This window comes from Sapajus apella, unplaced genomic scaffold, assembly GCF_009761245.1.
Source record: "Sapajus apella isolate SASKATOON/1434 unplaced genomic scaffold, GSC_monkey_1.0 scaffold46, whole genome shotgun sequence".
NCBI classification, from domain to species: domain Eukaryota; kingdom Metazoa; phylum Chordata; class Mammalia; order Primates; family Cebidae; genus Sapajus; species Sapajus apella.
The window spans coordinates 9,838,883-9,861,620 of NW_022436986.1; the positions used below are offsets into that span (position 1 = coordinate 9,838,883).

General features: G+C 35.2%; 1 pseudogene; it reads right to left on the reverse strand.

Moving 5' to 3' along the window:
* Positions 1-21,369: 21,369 nt before the first annotated feature.
* LOC116524611 lies at positions 21,370-22,651 on the reverse strand (annotated as a pseudogene).
* Positions 22,652-22,738: the final 87 nt, after the last annotated feature.

The following is a 22,738-nucleotide window of genomic DNA, read 5'->3' on the forward strand; positions in this document are numbered from 1 at the left end:
GCATTGGTTCCCTAAGATTATAATGGGCTGAAAATGTCCTATGACCTCGTGAGATTTTAGCCATTGAAAGGCCATAGTGCAACAATGGATTACTGATGTGTTTGTGGTGAAGCTGCTGTAAACATCCTACTGTTCTAACTTTTTATTGTTATCTTAGAGTATACTCCTCCTACATATATATATATATATTTATAAATATATAAATATATAATAACATAAATATATATACTACAAATTATATATAATACATATAATATATATAAACATAATGATATATAGGCAGTTCCTTCAGGAGGCATCCAGAAGAAGGCATTGTTAGGCATTGTTACCATAGGTGATGACAGCTCTATGTGTGTTTTTGGTTCCTGAGGACCCTCCAATGGGAGAAGATGTGGAGGTGAAAAATAGAGATATTGTTGATTCTCACCCTGTGTCGTTTTAGGCTTAAGAATATCTTTGTGTCTTAATTTTAACAAAAAAGGAAAAAATAGAAAAAAAGCTTATAGAATAGTGCTATAAAAAGAAAATGTTTTGATACAGCTGTACAGTGTGTTTGTGTTTTAAGCTAAGTGACAAAGGAGTCAAAAATTTCAAAAATAAATTACAAAGTAAAAGAAGGTTACAGCAATTTCAGGTTAATTTATTATTAAAGAGAAAAATTTTTCATGATAAATTAATTATAGCCTAACTGTAGGCTGCAGTGGGCTAAGTGTAGCGGATAAAGTGTAGAATGGTGTCCAGTAATGTCAGGCATCCATTCACATTCATTCATTCACCATTCACTCTTTGGCTCACCCAGTGTAACTTCCATTCCTGCAAGCTCCATTCATAAGTATTCTAAACATGTGTATCATTTTTTATCTTTGATACAAAATATTTTTACTGTATTTTTTCTATGTTTAAATACACAAATACTCACCATTGTGTTAGAACTGCCTTCAATATCAGTATAGTAAGCTGCTATACAGGTTTGCAGCCCAGGTTTGTAGTTGGCTACATGATCTAGGTTTGCATAGTACATTCTATGAAGATCACGCAATGACAAAATCACCTAATAACACATTTCTCAGAACATACCTCCATGGTTAAACATTGCATAACTGTATATTGAAAATACCACTTAATCACTTATTGATTCTGTATTTATTGATTACTAAAATGATTAGGAAATTGATAATTTCCTTAATCATGCAATTTCATGTTTCATTAATTTTGTTACCATTTGAGGACCACTCTTCAGGAGTCCTGGTCTCTAGAATAACTAAAATAGTTTTGTTCACCAATAACAACCTTTGACATATCACAATGCCTTATAAATAGTACATATTTATCAACAAATATATTGATTTAAGTGTGAATTGATTAATAAATGCGTGGATGAATGAATAAATGTAAATAGTCTGGCTGGCAAAAAATCAGAATTTTCATACACAGTTCCACAAATGGCTGGCATGAAAACATTTAAAGTTAATATCACAGGTTAATTTTTCTCAGAACATTTTCTTTTTAAATTTTTTTTCAATTGACAAAAATTATGTATCTTTATCATGCACACATGTTATTTTGAAATATGTATACATTACAGAATGGCTATAGAATGGCCAAATCAAGCTAATTAACATGCATTACTTCACATACTTTTCATTTTTGTTTGTTATGGGAACACTGAGAGTCTACTTTCTAAGCAGTTTTCAAGAATATAATACGTCTATGTGTACAATAAATCTTTTGAACTTATTCCTCCTGCAATGTATTGTCCTTTGACTAACAGTTTCTCAGAACTTCAGTTCCTCCAGCCTTTAGTAACTACCATTCTCTTTTCTATTAACAAGTTTAACTTTTTTAGATTCCACCTAACAGTGAGATCTTGTGGTATTTGCCTTTCTGTGCCTGGCTTATCTCATTTACATAATGTCATCCAGGTTCATTCATTTTGTCACAAATAACAGAATTTCATCCTTTTTAAAGGTTGAATAATATTCCAATGAGTATTCGTACTACATTTAAAATATCTATTCTATTGATTGACATTTAGGTTGACTCTACATGTTGGCTATCATGAATTACTGCTGCAATTAACATAGGAATGCAGATTCCTCTTTGACATACTGATTTAATTTGCTTTGAATATACACCCAGTGGTAGGATTGGTGGAACATATGGTAGTTCCATTTTTAATTTTATGAGGAACCACTGTATTGTTTTCCATACTGGCTATACTGATTTACATCACCACCAGCAGTGTGCAAGTGCTGTGTATTTTCCACACCCTCTCCAAAACCTGTAATTTCTTGTATTTTTGTTAATAGCCATCCTTGTCATTATGAGGTGATATCTCAGTGTAGTTTTAATTTGTATTTTCCTGATGATTAGTAATGTTGAACATTTTTTCATATACCTGTTGACCATTTGGATGTCTTCTTTTGAGAAATGCCTATTCAGATCTTTTGCCCTATTTAAAATAAGGTTTTCTTACTAACAGAAATTGAGTTGAGTAATTTGAAGTTCTTACACATTTTACATATTAACTTTTTATCAGATGTATGGCTTGCGAATATTTTTCCCATTCTGTAGATTGCCTCTTTACTCTGTCATTTTCTTGAGTGTGCAAACGCTTTTTGGTTTGTTGTAATCCCACTTGTTTATTTTTGTTTTACTTGCCCATGCTTTTTGTTTCATATCTAAATTATTCATGCCCAGAACAATGTCATGGAGCTTTTGTCCTATCTTGTATTCCAGTAGTTTCACAGTTTCAGGTCATAGGTTTAAGACTTTAGTCCCTTTTGCAATGATTTGTAAGACAAGGGTCCAATTTCATTCTTTTGCACATGAATATCAAATTATTCCAACACAATTTATTGAAGAGATTTCCCTTTCCTCATTGTATGTTCTTTGTACCTTTATTGAAAATCAATTGACTGCAAATATGTAGATTTATTTCTGGGCTTTATATTCTATTAATCCCTGTCTCTGCTTTTATGCCAGTACCATGGTGTTTTGATTACTATTTTGTAACATACTTTGAAGTCAGGTATTATGATGCCTCCAGCCTTCTTCTTTTTGACTAAGAGTGCTTTGGCTATTTGGCGTCTTTTCTGGCTCCATAAAAATTATAGGATTTTTTTTTTCTATTTCTGTGAAAAATGTCATTGGAATTTTGATATGTTACCAACATGTGATTTGATATGTTACTAACTAGCATACTTTTCTTTCAGTTTGAAGAAGTACCTTCAGCATTTCTTTTTTTTATGTACCATATTTTATTTTTATTAAATCTTTTATTTTATTTTAGTTTTGAAGACAGAGTCACACTCTGTTGCTCAAACTGGAGTGCAGTGTTATGATCTCAGTTCATTGCAAACTCAACCTCCTAGGCTCAAGCAATCCTCTTCTACTTCAGCCCCCCAGGTAGCTGGTACTACAGGCACACACCAGCAGGCCTGGATAATTTTTTTATATATGTGTGTATTTGTTTTTTAATTGTACTTTGGACTCTGGGGTACATGTGCACATCCTGCATCCTGCAGGATTGTTGCATAGGTACATACACGCCATGGTGGTTTGCTGTCTCCATCCCCTGCCCAATCCCATCTCCTACGTCAGGCATTTCTCTTGGTGTTGTCCCTCCCCATCCTCCCTTCCCCCTGCTGTCCCTCTCCTCCCAACCACCCCCCTCCCCACACGTAGCCCAGTGAGTGTTGTTCTCTTACCTGTGCCCAAGTGTTCTCATTGTTTATCACCTGCCTGTGAGTGAAAACATGCGATGTTTGGTTTTCTGTTCTTGTGTCAGTTTGTTGAAAATGATGACTGGACAAAGAAAATGTGGCACATATACACCATGGAATACTATGCAGCCATAGAAAATGACAAGTTTGTGTCCTTCGTAGAGACATGGGTGAATCTAGGAACCATCCTTCAGCATTTCTTATAGGACAGGTCTGCTGGTGATTAATTCCCTCAACTTTTCTTTGTTTGGAAAAGTCTTTACCTCTCTCTCTTTCCTGAAGGACCACTTCTCCAGTTGCAGTACTCTTGGTTGGCATATATTTTGGGTTTTTTGGGGTTTTTTTGTTTTTTTTTTTAGTACTTTAAATGTATCATCTCAGTCTCTACTTAGAAATCCACTGTTAGCTTTATTGGTATTTTTATATGTTATGTGTTTCTGGTTTTATGCTTGCTTTTAGGACAATCTTTTTGTCTTTTGTTTTTTTATAGTTTTCTTATAACATGGATTAGGCTAGTCTTGTTTGGATTACACCTGACTGGAGACATTGGCCATCCCATACTCATATATCTTTTCCCAGATTTAGAAAGTTTCTGCTATTATTTCTTTAAATAAGCTTTCTACCTTTTTGTCTTTCTCATTTATTTTATGAACATCTATGAACTGAGCATTTGCTCTTCTGATGCTGTAAATCCTGCAAACTTTCTTACTACCTTTCCATTCTTTTTTTCTCCTTTGATTGTATATTTTCAAATAACCTATCTTCAAGTTTGCAGTCCTTGTTGTCCTTAATTCTGCTATTAATACTATCTATTTTATTTAATTTTTCATTTCATTTTTCATCTTCAGAATTTCATTTTAATGTTTTAAATGTCAGCCTCTCTGTTACATTTCTCATATTGGTTACTTCTTTTTGTTTTCTTATTTTATTGAATTGCTTCTCTATGTTTGCTTAAAGTTTGCTGATCTTTCTTTGAATAATTATTTTGAATTATTTATCAAACATTTAGTATATCTCCATTTCTTTGAGTTAAACTACTAGAAGATTATTTCATTTTTTTGGTGGTTTTATGTCCTCTTAGTTTTTCTGGTTACCTTCCATTGATGTCTGTGCCTTTGAAGAAGTAGGCACTTGCTCCAGTCTTCACAAACTGGCTTCTTCTGGAACACCTTTCACCAATTAGCCTGTCTAGAGATTCTGGGCAGGCCATCTGGTACCATCCAAGGGAATGCTTGCTGCTGATATCCTTGAGTAGGCCCTGTGTCAGCAGGTGAAGAGACACAGAGCCTGTCTCTGTGGTGGCCAGCTTCGAGCCTGGTTCGCAGAGGCTGGCCTGGCTCTGGGGTGAGCCTTGGGCATCAGTCTTCAGGGACTGGACAGGTACTAAGATGAGCCTAGTGCCTGGATGCACTGTAATGAGCCTGAATCCTGAGTCCATGGGGGCTGACCTGCTGTTATAGTAGATCTAGATCCTGGGTCCATGGGAGGAGGTCTCAGTCCTGGTTCCCAGTGGCTGGCCTGGAATCTGGGTGTATAGTAGTCTTGGCACCTCAATCCAAGGGTTAGACATGCATTCAGGTTTCCTAGGGTGGACCTGGTCCTGGGTCTGCTGAAGCAGTCCTAGACCCTGGGTCACTAAGGAGGACATAATCACACCTACTTTATCCACTTAAACACATAGGAATCCTGATATTACTAAATATCTCAACTAAAATCCTGATATTATTAAATATCTCAACCAAAATCCTGATATTACTAAATATCTCAACTCCAAGAATGTGGCTCAGAGCTCCTATCCATCATTAATATATTTACTAGATACCAAGAAGTAAATAGATCACATGTATCGATACGACAAAGAGATAAAAATTCATAAGATTATAACAGAGGCAGATTACTTGATGGCCCAGTTAATAAATTATTTGAAATAGGGTTGCTATACAGTTCTCTCTCCATAATTTCTTTAGACCTGCTGCAGTGAAACCTTTGTTATTTTAGCCTTTCTCACCTTTCAATAATAAATAATAGCGCTCACTGCATTTGGGCTGGATTCAGAATAAGACATAAGGGACTTTAATTCCTGGCTACAGTGTCAGTGTCAAGTCAAACTCATGGCTGTCACTGGGAAGTCACACTAGAACATAACTTCTGTTTCTGAAAAAATACACTGTCCCTTGGCTTTCCTTGACCAAAGGTAGAGTGAATTAGAAAATATAAGGATAGAATAATTTCGAGAGTAAAGACTTTGCTTGTTTATGTTAGCAATGGTGGACCCAAGTTGATATAGCCTAGAAAACTATTATACAGGGACATATGTACGAAACCTCTCCTATATAACCTGGATCATGTGTAATGTCATATATACCTTGCTTTTGTCAGATTGTCTAGGGAGAAGACGCTAAGGCAAAAGTAAACTTGAAAACAATTTATTAGAGTAAATATCTGTGAAAGAAGGAGGTGAGGAGGCCTTGGAACCTGAGAAAGCCATCAGAATACACTGTGGGTATGAGTCTATAGGAAGGAAAAAAGGAAGGAAGAGAAGGGTGAACACATCTGAGACTGCAGGTGCAGTTATAAAGAAAGTTCAACAATGTCCTCCGAGAGTCCTAGAATCCAAGTTTCCCATTAAAGTAGTTCTGTGTCTCATAGGAACAGACCTACTTTTAGTACCCCTGCTGTTCTCAAATGTTGTCTGGGAGTAGCAAATGGAAAGCCCTGCCTTGGCATGAATGTGTAGATAAATTTCAAACAGTAGCTGGGGCCGTGGGTCAATTATTCTGCCTGCAGGGAGTGATCTAAAAGGCATTCTCATGGCTGCCACATATTTTACAGTGTGGTCTTTGTTTGATGACTATTTGTCTTCTACAGAATAGGGATGAACAATGACAAAGCATAAACTCTTTTCTTAACCTAAAACCCCAAAGTACTATAACTATCAACCAGTTTCTAATTGAGACTAGTAAGCTTATAGCAACAATATATTCCAAGTTACTTTACAGTTTAGTCACTAGAGAAAACATCTGTTGTATATCAATAAATCATGTCAACCCCAAGTATTCCCAAATATTCCCAAATATTTTCCTAAATATTCTTCAACACAGATTATATAACAATATAATTTCTTACCATTTTCTACAACAGAAAATTTTGCTTCTTCTCACTGTTACATAGTTTAGATCATTTTTCTATCAAGTCTGACATCCTGAAGCTATTGCAAAACCACACAATCAGTTATTTATGTATCCATTTGTTATAACGAGTTTTATTATTTTTAAAGTCACCTAAATGACTGAATTTGATTACAGATCCAGATGCTGTATACACAGGCAAAACTATTTTACACCTATAATGAGCACATTTTACAAGAAAAATATCACACATTTTAGTGTCCCTGAAGAGTACTTAAGACCTAGTTATTGGTTACTTCAGCAAAGGTCAGTGCTATATTTTCAGCCAATTTATAGTTTGCTTGTTACGAGTCTGGGGTACTTGTTACAGGCTGATGCAAACCAGAAATGTGTTTATAAGTTTATTATAAATAAGGACAACATATAAAAGTAGCATATATTCCATGTCTTATCTTGTTCTGAATAAATTTAGTGATCATATAACATGTAATACTCAAGAGGTCCTGTTTGTTTGCTGCTAAAAGTAATTGGCTTTCAATTGTGATGATATACAAAGGGCATAGTTACAGAGTGTAATGGAATTTGGTAAACACCTCATTATGTCTCTGCTTTGTTCTAAAAATGTCAAACAAATATAATTTTGTTCACAACGTATAAAACACAGAGCACATGTAGCAATAGCTAAAGGCTAAAATTTTTGATTTAGCCTTAGTTAAAAATAAAATAACTATGAGCATAATATTGTATACGGAGCATTACTTGAATCAAGTACTGTGATGTTTTCCTTCTGCCCTCCCTTGTTTCTTTGCTTTCTTCCTTCCTTCCCTCCCTCTTTGTTTTCTTCCTTCCTTCCCCCCCTCTTTGCTTTCTAATTATTCATTCAACCAATTATTTTAGTTAGTAATGTTGAGAAGTAAAGCTATATTGTGACTTCAAATCCTTGGCTACTCATTAAGTTTCTCAATCAGATAAATAGGAAAAGTTTGCAAAACACTTATAATTCTGTGTAAACGTCGGAATGTAATGGACAAAGATGACTTCAGGAGGCTAGCCCATTTCGAAATTTTAATTTCATATGCTGTTTGTGTCCATCATAATTGCCATTCTTCCCTTTATGTTTACAATGAGTAAGACATTCAATATTGCTGCAATGCTTGATTTAATTTCCCAGGAATACAACATTCAACTTGGAGGTTTATGGTAACTACAAAAATTGTGTATCATGGTTGCTTTAACAAGGGTTTTTGTTCAGTGAAACTACCATAAAATGCATCTCAATTGGGCAATGAATTGGCTCCCTTAAGCTGTAAGTGAACTTACCAGCTTTATGTTGATTATTGTACCACTCTGCAAATAAAGTCAACAATTTTGTACTAACTAACTCTAGTCTGGTAGCTTAGCTTTATTTAGCCTTTATCCCCTTTGAAATATGGATTGCCTCTAGTAATATGGATTGCGTGTCCAATTATGTCAAACATAATTAGAAGTTCAAAAGAAAAGGGCAAAAAAGCCCTTAATTAAACTTAACCAAAGTAGTCAAGGTAAGACAAGTGATGTGTAAATACCTTTATATCTGCATAAAAATGATTTGTTGCTACTGCATCTTTGAAATTAATGCCATTTTAAACAGTTTCTGTACCTGGAATAGCTTTTTTCTCTACGTTTTTCTATATATGCAGATCCTATCCATCCTGTTCAAACTTTTCACAAACCTTCTGCTGAGTTGCAGAGCTGGAAATAATCACTGCTTTATGTAATCAAGTCCTTCATGGTTATTTCTAATATTCTTAAAAACCTATTGGAATCAATTTTGAAATATTACAATATTCTAAAGGTTCATTTTATGAAGAGCATTTAGTTTTTAATGCCTTATTTATTTTTATCAAAGCATATGAAGGGAATGTAAATACATATTTTACAACCACCACTATATATCTATATTGCCTTTCATCTCCTATTTACATATTCTCTGAAACTTACCTATTCGCATCACTTTCTACTCCTGAAACATGTCTCCTTCCATCCTTAAGCCGTCATCCTATATCATATGGCTGTTTTCTCATTGTCTCCCTTCCCTTCTTTATTTTAATTATACCAATGATTTGACCTTCGTTATTTGAGTATACATTCTTCCCCATTATTAACACTTTGAAAGCAAAGATTGTTTTACTCACACATGTATTTTGAAGTACCAATCACAGCCCCTGACACCGAGTTCCCAGTGTCTTCCTATGAATTTCATTATATAGATTACTTTCCTATTAACAATAATGTATATCCTATATTAGCATCCATACCCACTGAAAACTCCTTTGTGACTCAGCTTTCTTAGTGTTTCTGATTCATTGAAATATCTTATCAAATAGATACAGTAATACCAAAGTTTCTACTTCAGTTACAGCTTATATCATCCATACAAAGAACTTGAAAGAGATAACTTGCCCAAAAGCATAAATTAGAAATGAAAATTCCCTATATATAGCATGTCTTTTGCTTCATTTTTCCTTCACTGCTTTCTTCCTGCCTCAGAGAATAAGAAGTGAAAAACTGAGAAACTGATATTTAAGTAGAAAACAATTCATTTTACTATCACTTCTCCAAAATCCTGAGATGTTATATCCTAGAAGACATAGTTGTCACAAATAAACTTTAGAGATGGTAGTTTCTGTCATTAGAACAATTTAACAGTAGATGCTATGAATTATTGCCTTTATGAACTGAATTGAGCCAAATCAAAAAAAGTTTCTTGGGACCCAAACAATATGTAGACTCATTACAGAAGAGATGCTCCAAGTATATATTAAAACCCAAGGTTTAAATTGTAAGTATTTTCAGCTGAAAATGAAAGTTTCTGATTATAGTCACTCAGAAGAACTGAATTGTAGGCTAAGAACAAATCCTACTACTTCTCTGTAGGCAGAACAACAAACCTGAATATATTTCACCTTGGCTCAAGAATCTGTTAAAAAAAAAAGTGAGAGAAAAAAGGAAAGACAAGATTGTCTAGAAAAGACTGAGCATTACTTGTGACATAGTAATTATTTGCTAACTATGTAATTAACATGATTGTCAGTTGTGATAATTGTCCACCACTGTTCTCTCTGGGTTCCTTTCCTGTCAAGGTTTTAGTGGGCATTTGAGCACCTAGTTTACATATCATTTCCCAGTTGTCTTTTGCTGATAAACATGGGTTCCTGACTGAGGTTTGGACCAAACTTGGTATGTAATCTGAAGCTTGGTATATATTTTGCTTTTGGAATATTTGCTTATAAGGACATATTTTTAAAAAACATTTTTTAAAAGCAACCCAATAACAACTTGGACTAAAATCTCAGAAAATAATTTAATTTAAATTAAATACAAAAAAACAGCTCTCACATTATTAGAGTTTGACAATATAAGATTTTAAATAGAAAGCATTAAATTGGGGCTGGGTGCAGCAGCTCATGCCTGCAAACCCAGCACTTTGGGAGGCCAAGGCAGGTAGATCACTTGAGGCCAGGATTTCCAGACTAATTTGGCCAACATGGTGAAACTCCATCTCTATTAAAAATACAAAATCCAACTGGAATTTCATTTGGTGGCATGCACCTGTAACCCCAGCTACTTGGGATGCTCAGGCATGATAATGGCTTGAACCCAGGAGGTGGAGGTTGCAGTGAGCTGAGCGTGCCACTGAACTCCAGCCTGGGCAACAGAGCAAGACTGTGTCTTACAGGCAACTAAAGCTAAAATGGACAAATGGGATCACATCAAGTTAAAAAGTTTCAGCACAGCAAAGGATACATTCAACAAATTGAAGAGACAAGCCACAGAATGGGAGAAAATATTTGCAAAATACCCATCTTACAGGGATAACCAAAATATATAAAGAGCACAAACAACTCTCCAGGAATAAATCTAATGATCCAATCAAGAAATGGGCAAAAGATTTAAATAGATATTTCTCAAAAGAAGACATACAAATGGCAAACAGGCATAGGAAAAGGTGCTCAACGTTACTGATCACCAGGGAAATGCTAATCAAAACTATAATGAGACATCATCTCACCCCAGTTAAAATGGCATATATTTCAAAGACAGAGAATAACAAATGCTGGTGAGGATGTGAAGAAAAGGGATTCCTTGTGCACTGTTGGTTGGAATGTAACTTAGTGAAACTGCTATTAAGAAAACTTTCTAAGTTCCTCAGAAAACTAACCGTTGAGCTAACATATCATCCAGCAATCCCATTGGTGGGTATCTACCTAAAGGAAAAGAAATCAGTATATCAAAGAAAGATATCTGCATTCCTATGTTTGTTGCAGTACTATTTATAGTAGCTAACATTGGGAAGCAACTTAAGGGTTCAACAGATGAATAGATAAAGAGAATGTGGTATACATGCACAACAAAGTACTATTTAGCCAGAAACAAATGAAATCCAATCATTTGCAACAACATGGATGAAACTGGAGATGATAATTATGTTAAGTAAAATAAGGCAGGCACAGAAACACAAATATCATATAATCTCATTTATTTGTGGGATCTAAAACTCAAAAAAGTTGAACTTATGGACAGAGTAGAAGAATGGTTGCCAGAGACTAGAAAGGGCAATGGGAGGTTTGGAGGGAGGTGGGATGATTAACAGGTACAAAAAATTAGAAAGAATGAATAAGACCTATTATTTGATAGCACAACAGGGTGACTACAGTCAATAACTTCAGTGTATATTTTAATATGCCTTAAAGAGTGTAACTGAATTGTTTATAATGCACAGCATAAATGCTTGAGGAGATATCCCATTTTCCATGATGCGCTTATTTCATGTTGCATGCCTGTATCAAAATATGTACTTCATAAATATACACACCTACTATGTACCCACAAAAATTAAAATTAAAAATATGTAAATAAAATAATAAGTATTTTGAAAAAAGACAAGCAATAACAAGTATTAGTGAGGACATGGAGTATATTAGTCCATTCTCATGCTGTTAATAAATTAATGAGGACATGGAGTGTATGAGTCCATTCTCATGCTGTTAATTAATTATAATCACACATGAGACTAGATATATAAAGGAAAGAGATTTAATTTACTCACAGTTCAGCATGGCTGAGGAGGCCTCAGGTAACATACAATCATGACAGAAAGAGAATCAAGCGTATCCTTATTCACAGGGCAGCAGGAAAGAGAAGTGCCAAGCAAAAGGGGGAAAGCCCCTCAGAAAACCATCAGATCTCTTGAAAACTATCTCACCATCACAATAACAGAATGGGGAAAACCACTCCCATGATTCTATTTTCTCCACCTGGTCCCTCCCACAACACATGGTGATTATGGAAGCTTCAATTCAAGATGGGATTTGGGTGGGGACACAGCCAAACCATATCATGGCGTTAAGGGAACCTTTGTATACTTTTGTTGGGAATATGAATTAGTACAGTCATTATAGAAAAGAGTATAGAGTTTCCCCACATAATTAAAAATACAATTACCACTTAATGCAGCAGTTTCACCTCTGCGTATACAGTTAGCTCTTAAACAACATAGGTTTTGACTGCAAAGATCCACTTAGGCATAAGTATTTTTCAACTTCTGCCACCCTTGAGACAATAAGACCAACCTTTCATCTTTCTCCTCCTCCTCAGCCAACTTAACATGATGAGGATGAAGACCTTTATAATGATCCACTTCCACTTAATGAATAGTACATACGTGTTCTCTGCCTTATGATTTTCTTAATAACATTTTGTTTCTCCAGCTTACTTTATTGTAAGAACAACTGTACATAATACAACACATGAAATATGTGTTAATCAACTGTTTATTATTTCATTAAGATTTCCAGTCAATAGTACACTATTAGTAGTGAAGTTTTGGAGAGTCAAAAGTTATACATGGATTTTCAATTGCATGAGGAGTCAGTGCTTCTAAATCCCATCTTGTTCAAGGGTCAACTGTATATTCTAAGGAAATTAAATCCATGTATCAAAAGCATATCTGCACATCAGAGTTCATTGCAGCATTATTTACAGTAGCCAAGATGTGTCCATCAATGGATTGGATTTTTAAAATGTGGTATATGTGCTCAGTGGAATGCTATTGGGGGTCAGTAAAGAAAAAAATCCTGTCATTTGCAACAATGTGAATAAACCTAGATGACACTATATAAAGGGAAGTAAGCCTGAAACATAAAGACAAATACCATATGATCTTACTTATATGTGGAATCTAAAAAGTTGAACTCAGTGACAGTAAAATGATAATTTCCCAGTACTGGGGCAGTAGCTGTATAATAAGAAAGCAAAAATTTACATGAGGCTGAGTTAACACCTTTTGCATATGCACTTGCAACTAAAAAAAAAACTGAAAATATATTTTTTTATTTTTCTTTACCAAAGAAATATGTTTATTAAAACAAGTAACTTATATACTGTCTTTTTTGTATATCTGTGATTTTGTAATTTTTATGAGGATAAAGCCAATTCACACAAAAACTAAATAAAAATTTCCCTAGAAAATACATGATTTACCTTTCATTATTAAAAATAATTTTTAAAATTACATCCCTCAAAAGTAAGGATCAAAATTATATTTGATCCTTACTTTTGAGGGATGTAATTTTAAAAATATAATTTTGATCCTTACTTTTAAGGGATGTAATTTTAAAAATTATTATAATGATCAAAAAATTATTATAAGGATCAAAATAATTTTCCACTGCTAGTGTCATTAACACTCATATGCCATTTGGAGATGGTCCATTTTACAAATTTTTCAACTCAAATGTGTGCTATTTGACAAAATATATCAAAACCATAAACATGTACACAACTGTAGACCTGGTTATTTTACCATTAGGAAATATGAGATGTTTACCTATAAGCTCATGGATGTGTCAATTCTATATATAAAAGTGAAAAATTGTAAAATACATCTATATCAAATATAGATTTGTATAGATATATTTATGATCAATTATTCATTCCTATTGTTAAATGTTTAAGTTATTTTACTTAGAGATAATCATCCCATATTTCCTAGTGATGAAATAACTGTGTCAACAGTTAAGCATATTATTATGATTAATCTTGTACAATATCTTCTGAAATAGTAGATAACTTGTACAAACCACATTTCTGGAAATTTTTCAAGAATATTAAAAAGGCTCACACTAGTGTTGTTCTTGTAGAAGAATGATAAAATGGACACACTGAGGTTTTATAGCAGAGAAGCCTTTTCATTTTAATACTATAAAAGTGTAGTTTTTATGTAATTGCTGTATTCTGAAGGGGCAAGTAGAAAAAGAAAGTAAAAAAGGGAAATTCATAAACTGAAAAAAGTGATGTTTTCATAAAATGGGAGAAGATAGAGTCTATTGTATAGGTGGAAGGGCTGATCTTGGCACACAGCACAATTCACTCACAGTAAATAGACGGAAGGCAAAGTATATGTTCACTGACGCTCCTATGTAAGTTGATGCAATGTGAGGCCTTTTGTGGAATATATTTTGTGATACCGCCTTTTTAATCAATGAAATAGGAAGTAAAGTCATCAACAGAGTGTGAGTATCTGAGAGGATATGGAAGAATTTTGAGGAATGAGGACAAGCGATAAACTTGTTGAGAAAGAATGAGTTAGAATGGAAATGGTCCAGAGGCACCACTATACATAGTTATTTGTTTTGTTCTAGCCACGGGTACAGTTGTTAATGACAGAGAATTGGATTCAATCAAGACTGAAGTTTTGTCAATGGCTTAGAAAATGGAAGAAGGGAGTTGAGACTGTGTGCCAAGGAATGATTAGAATAATTGGTTAAGTGATGTAAGCTGGTAAGGAAAGAAGCAAGAAATGCTTGAGCTAAATCAGTCTCAGCAAAGCACTTGCACACCTCTGCAATTTGTATGTGCTTCATCCATAAATAGTACAAATTTGAAGCTATTGGTTGAGGTGATGAAATAAACATATCCTGAAATAGAACCTAAAAGTAATGATTTATTTTTTTTTCTAAAAGTGATGAGTTCTTAGGGTTTCATTTTTAATAGTTTGTTTCTCCATATGGTTTATGTATACCATTTATTGATATAGTTTTACTTGAAGTTTTACGAGTTTTACATACAAACTTGCACTTTAACATAATTAATGAAAATATTGTTGTCTTAATATGTTTGAGCTACTATAACAAAAATGCCAAGACTGGTGACATATAAAGAAGATACATTTATTTCTCACAGTTCTGGGGGCTGAAAGTTTAAGAGCAAGGGGCCCAGATTGTCTGCTGACAGCCCACTTCCTCGTTCATGGATGTCATCTTTTAAATGCATCCTCAGTTGGCAAAAGGGGCAAGTTAACTCCTTGACACTTTTTTTTATAAGGGAATTAATCCCATTCATGAAGACTCTTCCTTTATGACCTAGTCACTTCCCAAAAGCCCCATTTCCAAATACCATATGAGTTTAGGTAATCCATTTTCAACACATATATATTGGGAATAGGGCACTAACATTCAGTTTATAGCAATTGTGGTACTAATAATCTCTCAAATACCATCTTCTCTGCAAGAAGTTCTTGAATGAGCTAAAGCAGCATGATCTTCTGGTCACACTGTATGATAATACATCAAGTACAGCACATTTCACTACATAATAATATCTCATTAGCTAATTTGTTAACAAGTATATTGCTGTCTTTTCTTACTACCTTGGGAGTTCCTTGAGGCAAAATAATCTGTTCAGTTGCTGCCGTATTTCCATTGGCTAGACTAGTGTCTGGCTTCTAGTAGATAATTCAATTTTTGATAGAATAATATTGTTAGAATGTGTGTGTTTAGAAGGAGGTTTAGAAGACAGAGACACAATTTTAACAATGTGTCTATTTGAATATAGATATATAGGTGATTTTCATTTCCTACTTTGCATTCCTATGTCTTGCCTCATTCTTGAAGTGAGATGGCATTTCTTTCTATCTTTTCTTTTTTTTTTTTTTTTTTTTGAGACGGAGTTTCGCTCTTGTTATCCAGGCTGGAGTGCAATGGCGCAATCTCAGCTCACCGCAACCTCCACCTCCTGGATTCAGGCAATTCTCCTGCCTCAGCCCCCTAAGTAGCTGGGATTACAGGCACACGCCACCATGCCCAGCTAATTTTTTGTATTTTTAGTAGAGACGGGGTTTCACCATGTTAACCAGGATGGTCTCGATCTCTTGACCTCATGATCCACCCGCCTCGGCCTCCCAAAGTGCTGGGATTACAGGCGTGAGCCACCGCGCCCGGCCCGGCATTTCTTTCTAAAAGTAATTTTCATACATAGATTCACAAAAGAACTGAGAAGGCTCATGAGAAAAAAAATACATTTTTTTGCATATCTACACGTTTCATGCTTTGGGGCAGTCAAGCATGCCCACAGATTTTTAACCTAATCTTTGAGTTTAGGAAAGGTTAGTCAACTACATATTGCTTGCATATATTGCAGGCCAATTTCTTGCAACATGATTCCAACTCAGGTTGATTGATAGTAAACAGTGAAATCAGATAGCAAAAATACCTCCTGACTTGTGCCCTAAAGGTAGTGTTCAGTTAGCTCTAAAAACTTCCTAGATCAGGGGAGAGACAACAGGGGCTGGGGAGGGAGGGGAGGGTGGGGAAGGATAACATGGGGAGAAATGCCAGATATAGTATGCACCAAAAGTAAAATAAAAAAAAAAATAAAAAAAAAACAAAAAAAAACACAACTTCCTAGATCCAAGTTATTCTGTAATAGATATATACCTCAAGCTAAGGATGACTTGGTCAGAGGGGATTATCTCCTCACTTTATAACAATGAACAGAAGATTGATGCTTGTTTTAAGGGTCTCTGGCTCACAGGATCTGGGTTGATAATGTAAATAGTATGTTTATTTGTGGCAGAAGTCTGATTCTAGGAAAGCCATCTTTTTTTGCCAGCTCAGATCTGGTCAAACCAAGACATTATTGCATTTAGAAGAATAGACCTTCATTAGAGCTGTAAGGTCAAGGGTGCCTACAGCTTGGTTGGCAGTGACAGTAGAAATGGAAAAAATATATCTAGCTCAGCTGCCAACCCAGTGAGAGAATCTTGACTCAATGGAGTAGCCTATGAAAATGGCAGTGCCAGCAGAAATTCAGGACAATGGGCATTGCTAGCGGCATTTCAGGGTAGGACTATCCAGGGATTAATAGTAATCTATGCAAAGGTGGAGGCATAAATTATTAATGATAACTGTAAGTAACCTAAAAAGTTCCTTTGCTTCCCAGAACCTCTATTTTCTGATCTGTGAAGTGAAGATAATAAGTTCTTCATCAATTGATTATGATTAAAAACCATACTATATGTAAGCAATTAAAAGGATGTGAAGCAGAAGGCACTCAGTTAAATAGTTGTAATTATTATAATCATTATTAAAGATGTCAATATACATAGAGGAAGTGGATATAGCAAATGCATATGTAAATGTTGATATTGATATAATGGATGTGTATATTCATTATCTATTGCAAAATATTGATACCTAACAAACAGTGACAAAAAACTAAGCAATAAGTTGTTTATTAATTTAATAAATAAGTATTTATTAAATTTGGGCATTAGACAGTTAACTGGCTGATTGTTCTTGGTTGGGATTACTTACGACTCAATGCCCAGCTGGTGGGTCATCTCTTGTTGCCTTTATTGGCCTCTCCCATGCCTGGAGCATAGGCTGTGATAACTGGAGTAATGCTGTTGTGATTCACATGGCATCTTGAGCTTGTCATGTGACAGGAAGGGGTCCAAAGAAATAAAACAAGTGCACAAGGCCCCGTGACATATAGACTCAGAACTGGGCATCCTATTGGCCAAAGCAAGTCACATGGCCCTCCAAAAGAAAAAAATAAAGATGCCAGGTGCAGTGGCTCACGCCTGTAATCATAGCACTTTGGGAGGCCGAGTCAGGTGGAACACAAAGTCAGGAGTTCGAGACCAGCCTGGCCAAGACGGGGAAACCCCGTCTCCACTAAATATACTAAAGTAAGCTGGGCATGGTGGCAGGTGACTACCTAGGAGGCTGATGTAGGAGAATCCCCTGAACCTGGAAGGTGGAGATTGCAGTAGGTCAAGATCCTGCCACTACACTCCAGCCTGGGCAACAGAGCAAGATTCTATCCCCCCAAAAAAAAACAAGAAAAGAAGAAGAAAAAATAAAGGAAGAACAAAAGGGACCTAAAGTGTTTGTTACTGGGCAAAAGGGGGGCTACCAATTGTAACTATCCATGCAATCAATCTACCCCCAACAAGTTACCTTCTCTGGGTAGAGATTCTCTATAAAGTCATCATTTAAAAATTGCCTTTATATTTTATCAATTTAATCCAGTGAGCTTATACTTTAAGATCTGAAAATCAACAAAATATTTAAAATAAGAATAAATGCATAAGTATTCCATTGTAGGGCAAGTTTTTAAAACTGAAAAATAAAAAATTAAGTGACATCAAGATTGAAAAACATTAAAAAAATTTTAAAAAGAAGTAAGAGAAGGTAAATGATGGAGTGGGAAGGTCTGTAATTTGATTAATAAGCTATATTTTCTCCCCGGCAGTAATAATATACTTCAGCACCTAAAATTCACTATCATCTGCTGCCATGCTAAATGAATAAATCTCAGCTAAGTACCACCACAAACCTGAGATATTTATGTGCTATATTTATGGATAAAATCGTTTTGAAAGTATTGAGGTGAAAAAATAGCAGTTTCCTGAAATAAAAATCACAAGTAATTTAAAAAATTTAATATCATGATTCTTTGTAACATTAAATCTGATATCGCGACAGTAAATGAGAAGCAGCCTCTCATTTTACAAATATAACCTATTTGGAAGTGAGAAAAGTGCAATCTGGCCCTGGGTTTGTCTTTAAAATAATGACCTTACAAAGGAACTTTTCTTAATTGAGGTTTAGCTGTCATATTTGTAAATTAAGAAGTCTACATTAAGATTTGAAGTCACTCTTATGCTTAACATTCTCTTCTAGAATTTCTCTACAGATTACTTAAATAAAATGGGGCCCTGAAGAGGAGAAGCATTTGCAGGAACTCACTAGCTAAAAAAGTCTGCATAAACTTTGACAGATACCTTAATCTCTCTGTCTCTCAATTTCCTCAGCTATAGATAAAAATAGTGGCAACTTACAGAGTTGGTGGGAGGTTTAACTGGTTACTTAATGTTAAGTACCCCGAGGAATATTTGGAGAATAACACAAATTTTCATCGTTATCACTTTGGTGGTAATTCTACCCTCTCTCCTACCCTGATCCCTGTCTATTTGCTCTGCTCTGCTCTGTTCCTGTAAAGCACAACTCCAGCTAACTTCACGAGTTGGGCCCCTTGCTAGTTGCTCCGCATTTGGTCAGCCAATGGGAGACACTGACAAGAGATGAGAAAGTGAGAGGAGAGAGACTTTGTGCCATTTCTTCCCTGTCTGAATCCTGGTGCCATATGTCTGCCAATTGACTATAATTTCTATCATATGGCTACCCCCTTTCAGGTTTCAGCTCTCATTGGGGTGAAATAACACTATATTGTCCTCTTGACTCATCAACCATAAAAACAGTACTCAGTTTCTCACGGCTGTTGGCCCTAGGTGCTACAATATCCCATCTCTGTTCTGTAAAACCTCCTCAAGCTCTTCATTGAATTCTCTTCATTTGAACCACCTGAATACAATTTTGTTTTCTACCTGGATCCTATTTCATAACTATACTGAATTTGTGATTCAGACATTTTTATTAACAATTTACTAAGAGAATATGATGAGATCATTTGTTCTCTTTGTTCTTTTTATCAGTATTAGATACAAAAGCTCTGGTCTGATGAATAGCATTTGCAAGAAATGAGCAAGAAAACATTAGGAAATGATTATCAGAAAGGGGGAGAGTAAAGACACTAAAGCAATTCTCATGTTATGCATTGAAGACAAACATGAGGAGGATAAGGAACTTTCTATATGGGAATTAATTTGAAAAGAGTACGATTATAAAGCAGACAATGAAAATAGCCTCATCTGTAGATTGCCTACAAATGCCATGTGGAACTTTGAAACACATTATCTTACTTAATTGTCACTACACCTGCGTCCTATATAGCTGTTCTTTCCAGTTATTCATGCTGCCTTCCTGTTTAGTTCCGGACACCATAATAGGAATCTAGTCAACATCGAATCTTTGAAAGAATTAAGGAAGAAAATGTAAGGAGAGTGTCTTGGAACAGTTATAAAACCTAATACTTATGAAAAACAGATACTTTATAGTTTTTTCGGTTTCACTGAATACCAAATTGACTTTTGCCAGCCTTGCCAGCTGGATAAAAATGAACATCTGGGCCTTGAAAGCTACGGGCACTTCTCAAAACAAAATTAAGTAATTCCCCCTCTGTTTTGTCATTGAAATTTATTTATTTCTGTTTTAGCTCTTGCCACTTTCCTATAACTATTGGAATATTTATTTTTCTTTATTCATGTAAAGTTATTCCTGGATATTATAAGGTACACTTTACTCATTTTTTCATTTCTAAAAAATTACCTGATCCAGGGTATGTTTTTTAAGTAATTAATGAACAAAAAAGTAAATAAATAATTGCAAGTAAAATTCTGCTGGCTAAAATTGACCCATTAATCAATGCTAGCAAGAAATCTTTCAGGAGCTACAAATCATCTTAAATTTACCACCTGATATCTTGAGATTGGCTAAATTTATTTAACTCTGAAATACTTCGAATATGTTGATGAACCATCAAAGCATATGTTTATATTAAAGTGGAAATAACAATAATAATCTCATAGATCAATTTCTTCTGTCAGGCACAGATTCATTGTGAATGATCCTTGGTACATCACATTTATTTTAAACATCAAATGATATGAAATATACAGAACATCACAATTATATGCATAATATATACCCTGGTTCTCGGTTGGTAAACGATGCCTGTGTATTGAAGTCCAAGTACAGCCTTATGCATTCACACATCAGGTCATCTCTCCTACAACTTCTCGAATATCTCAGTTCTGACCGGTGTTTCTTAAAATCTAACATTACATCAGAATGATGGGAAAAACATTGAAAAGCATTCACCATTTTCTTTTTTCAATATTTAAATCGTCTTTATTTACAAAATCCTATTTTGGGGTTTATAATTTCATTAAGCTTTAAATTTAGCAAAATATAAGTAAAGTAAGTAGAAGTTATGCAGTAACAGCAGTTACTTTAAATCAAAAATGAGATCAGTCCAATTAGTTTTGAAGAGGGCAAAAATCTTGTCAGGTTTCTTGCTGCAGTTCTGGATATTCAGTAGCAGTCTCATTCGAAGGTGGAACAACCCTGAAGGAACTCACTTCGGTGGTGGAGGTGGGAGTTAAAATCCAGGTCTCGGGGAAGATAAGGAGGAAAACTCCTCGGTGGATACACATTTCTCATTGCAAATGGAGCATGTGGTGGACCTGGGAAATCCCTTGGTGGAAAATCGTCTCCAGAAGCTCCCTTTACTCACAGAGGTGATGGGGATCCAGTGTCAGAAGGAACCCTGTGAGAATTGGTTAACATACCAGAGCTTGATTCTCCTCTTTCAATGGTAATCTGATGGTCCAGAGGATTCCCTGGGCCCCTTGAGCCTCTTCCTCCTCTCCTTGGAAGCAAGGTGAGAATCTGGGTGGACACCCAATGAAGTTGCAGGAGACAGAAAAGCTGTCATTTCAGGTGAAGGCCAACCCAATGGTGAAGGACCATATGAGGAATGTTCTCTGCCAAATGGTGTATTTGGAACATCCAGCGTGTATGGATTTTTTTCTAAAAGTTCAAATTTAAACTCAAGTTCAGTTAATTTTTGTCTGTTGCAAGCATTTTCTTTCCTTAAATCACTGAGATTTCTTTCAGAAGTTTGAGCTGCAAACCAATTATCATGTGCTTTTTTCTCATAGGAAATAGTGCGCTTTTGATAATAATGCATCTTTCTCTCCAATTCTTCTTCAAGATCTGTGGTTCGCTTTCTATAGGTCTCCAGATTTGCAGTGGCATGGCTGATCCTTTTGTCTACTTTAGAAAGTTTCTCTTTGTCTCTAACCAGTAATTTTCCTCTGTTGTTAATTTCCTGTACAGTTTCATTTCATTTTCTTGATATAATTCAGTCATTACTTTAAGTTTCTATTGAAGCTTCTGATTCTCACTTTCAAAATGTGTGTTTTCTGACTGTAAAGATGCTTATTCAGTCTCAAGATTTTTAATACGTTCTGTAAGCTATTCCTTCATGTTATCAGCTTCAGATAACTGAACATAAATTTGGTTCCTTTCTCCCTCTAAGCTTTTGAAAGAAACATTGAACTTAGCAGCATGAATCAGTTTCTTCAAAGCTCCTTTGGGAGGATAATCTAAGTAAGCACTATTTCCTAATTCATTGTTCATTTATAACTCCAAGTTCTCACCATCCGTTCTGTCTTCTCCAAGTATAGCAGCCCAATATTTCATCCTTAGCAAGCATTCAGTCAGAGTCCTGATGCGATTGTCTTTATCATTTAGAACTTGGTCTGCGTGTACTTTGGAGTCTTCCAATGTTACTTTCTGTTTAAGTTCACTCAGTTGTTCTTTCCATACTTCAGCTTCTTGCAAAAGCTGTTTCTGGCTTTCCTGAAGTTGAGAATTTTCATCCAAAGCCTCTTTTATTGCTATATTCAGTGGTTCTTCATTCATTTGAAATAAAATCCTGAAGGTCATTTTGGCTTCAGTTACTTGTGATTTGAGGGATTTTGACTCATCTTCTAGAGACTGTATCCTTTTGGAAGTATCCACCATCAGTTCATTTGGTTCAGACTATTTCGATTTCTCTTCTTTTAACCCTTTTACTAGACGGAGTATTTATTCC